At 50.0% G+C, this 2,500-nt stretch overlaps 6 non-coding genes across 6 annotated transcripts; 3 read left to right on the forward strand and 3 right to left on the reverse strand.

The window, feature by feature from the left end:
• Positions 1-85: 85 nt before the first annotated feature.
• On the reverse strand, positions 86-278 carry LOC131455084 (U2 spliceosomal RNA). The gene has a single exon (XR_009239705.1). It is a non-coding gene; the product is annotated as a U2 spliceosomal RNA (small nuclear RNA).
• Positions 279-586: 308 nt separating this feature from the next.
• On the forward strand, positions 587-705 carry LOC131454950 (5S ribosomal RNA). The gene has a single exon (XR_009239583.1). It is a non-coding gene; the product is annotated as a 5S ribosomal RNA (ribosomal RNA).
• A 124-nt stretch (positions 706-829) lies between these two features.
• Positions 830-1,022, reverse strand: LOC131455062 (U2 spliceosomal RNA). Its single transcript, XR_009239684.1, has one exon. It is a non-coding gene; the product is annotated as a U2 spliceosomal RNA (small nuclear RNA).
• Positions 1,023-1,330: 308 nt separating this feature from the next.
• On the forward strand, positions 1,331-1,449 carry LOC131454963 (5S ribosomal RNA). The gene has a single exon (XR_009239595.1). It is a non-coding gene; the product is annotated as a 5S ribosomal RNA (ribosomal RNA).
• A 130-nt stretch (positions 1,450-1,579) lies between these two features.
• LOC131454986 (U2 spliceosomal RNA) lies at positions 1,580-1,772 on the reverse strand. Its single transcript, XR_009239613.1, has one exon. It is a non-coding gene; the product is annotated as a U2 spliceosomal RNA (small nuclear RNA).
• A 308-nt stretch (positions 1,773-2,080) lies between these two features.
• LOC131454916 (5S ribosomal RNA) lies at positions 2,081-2,199 on the forward strand. Its single transcript, XR_009239552.1, has one exon. It is a non-coding gene; the product is annotated as a 5S ribosomal RNA (ribosomal RNA).
• The last annotated feature ends 301 nt before the right edge of the window (positions 2,200-2,500 follow it).

The following is a 2,500-nucleotide window of genomic DNA, read 5'->3' on the forward strand; positions in this document are numbered from 1 at the left end:
ATTACGTTGACGCACGGGCACGGGCACAGGCACACGTTAACGTCCTTCTAGTTCCAGCCTTGCTTTGGTTTTCACAGAAAAAAGAGAATTGTGCACCGTTCCTGGTGGCACTGCAATGCCAGGTCAATGCAAGGAGTGAAGAGAGCAAGCCCCAGTTTTCACCTCCCAATGCTCAAAAATGCATTTAATATTTAATCCCCATATAGAGGACATATCAGATATTAAACAGATAAGAACAGATACTACACTTGATCTTAGCCAAAAGGCCGAGAAGCGATGGCCCACAATTGTCTGGGGCCAACTCAAGATCTTCGCACACAAGTTACTTGTTGTGGTGCCATGTTTTTTAAGTGCGCATAACAAAGGCTGCTGCTGATCACCTCCGCCCCAAGGTGATCTAAGTGCACTTCTGAGCCTTGACGGACAGCTGCTTGACATTTGACACACTCAAAGGGCGCGGCCATACAGCAAAGCCCACCAAAAACAACTTAAACTCTTGAACGTTCGAAAGGGTGACTTTTGAGCTCCTCCACGAGCAGGGGGCCTTCCCTAGTCTATAAAAGGAGTCTGTGTCCCCAGCCCGTCGGCTTACGGCCATACCACCCTGAGCACGCCCGATCTCGTCTGATCTCGGAAGCTAAGCAGGGTCGGGCCTGGTTAGTACTTGGATGGGAGACCGCCTGGGAATACCAGGTGCTGTAAGCTTTTACACTGCTGCTTCCTTACAAGAAACATGGTCTTGCAATTACGTTGACGCACGGGCACGGGCACAGGCACACGTTAACGTCCTTCTAGTTCCAGCCTTGCTTTGGTTTTCACAGAAAAAAGAGAATGGTGCACCGTTCCTGGTGGCACTGCAATGCCAGGTCAATGCAAGGAGTGAAGAGAGCAAGCCCCAGTTTTCACCTCCCAATGCTCAAAATTGCATTTAATATTTAATCCCCATATAGAGGACATATCAGATATTAAACTGATAAGAACAGATACTACACTTGATCTTAGCCAAAAGGCCGAGAAGCGATGGCCCACAAGTGTCTGGGGCCAACTCAAGATCTTGGCACACAAGTTACTTGTTGTGGTGCCATGTTTTTTAAGTGCGCATAACAAAGGCTGCTGCTGATCACCTCCGCCCCAAGGTGATCTAAGTGCACTTCTGAGCCTTGACAGACAGCTGCTTGACATTTGACACACTCAAAGGGCGCGGCCATACAGCAAAGCCCACCAAAAACAACTTAAACTCTTGAACGTTCGAAAGGGTGACTTTTGAGCTCCTCCACGAGCAGGGGGCCTTGCCTAGTCTATAAAAGGAGTCTGTGTCCCCAGCCCGTCGGCTTACGGCCATACCACCCTGAGCACGCCCGATCTCGTCTGATCTCGGAAGCTAAGCAGGGTCGGGCCTGGTTAGTACTTGGATGGGAGACCGCCTGGGAATACCAGGTGCTGTAAGCTTTTACACTGCTGCTTCCTTACAAGAAACATGGTCTTGCAATTACGTTGACGCACGGGCACGGGCACAGGCACAGGCACACGTTAACGTCCTTCTAGTTCCAGCCTTGCTTTGGTTTTCACAGAAAAAAGAGAATGGTGCACCGTTCCTGGTGGCACTGCAATGCCAGGTCAATGCAAGGAGTGAAGAGAGCAAGCCCCAGTTTTCACCTCCCAATGCTCAAAAATGCATTTAATATTTAATCCCCATATAGAGGACATATCAGATATTAAACTGATAAGAACAGATACTACACTTGATCTTAGCCAAAAGGCCGAGAAGCGATGGCCCACAAGTGTCTGGGGCCAACTCAAGATCTTGGCACACAAGTTACTTGTTGTGGTGCCATGTTTTTTAAGTGCGCATAACAAAGGCTGCTGCTGATCACCTCCGCCCCAAGGTGATCTAAGTGCACTTCTGAGCCTTGACGGACAGCTGCTTGACATTTGACACACTCAAAGGGCGCGGCCATACAGCAAAGCCCACCAAAAACAACTTAAACTCTTGAACGTTCGAAAGGGTGACTTTTGAGCTCCTCCACGAGCAGGGGGCCTTGCCTAGTCTATAAAAGGAGTCTGTGTCCCCAGCCCGTCGGCTTACGGCCATACCACCCTGAGCACGCCCGATCTCGTCTGATCTCGAAAGCTAAGCAGGGTCGGGCCTGGTTAGTACTTGGATGGGAGACCGCCTGGGAATACCAGGTGCTGTAAGCTTTTACAGCCACACAGTTGGCCCACAAGTGTCTGGGGCCAACTCAAGATCTTGGCACACAAGTTACTTGTTGTGGTGCCATGTTTTTTAAGTGCGCATAACAAAGGCTGCTGCTGATCACCTCCGCCCCAAGGTGATCTAAGTGCACCTCTGAGCCTTGACGGACAGCTGCTTGACATTTGACACACTCAAAGGGCGCGGCCATACAGCAAAGCCCACCAAAAACAACTTAAACTCTTGAACGTTCGAAAGGCTGACCTTTGAGCTCCTCCACGAGCAGGGGGCCTTGCCTAGTCTATAAAA

The sequence above is a fragment of the Solea solea genome, unplaced genomic scaffold, assembly GCF_958295425.1.
Source record: "Solea solea unplaced genomic scaffold, fSolSol10.1 scaffold_70, whole genome shotgun sequence".
In the NCBI taxonomy this organism is placed as follows: domain Eukaryota; kingdom Metazoa; phylum Chordata; class Actinopteri; order Pleuronectiformes; family Soleidae; genus Solea; species Solea solea.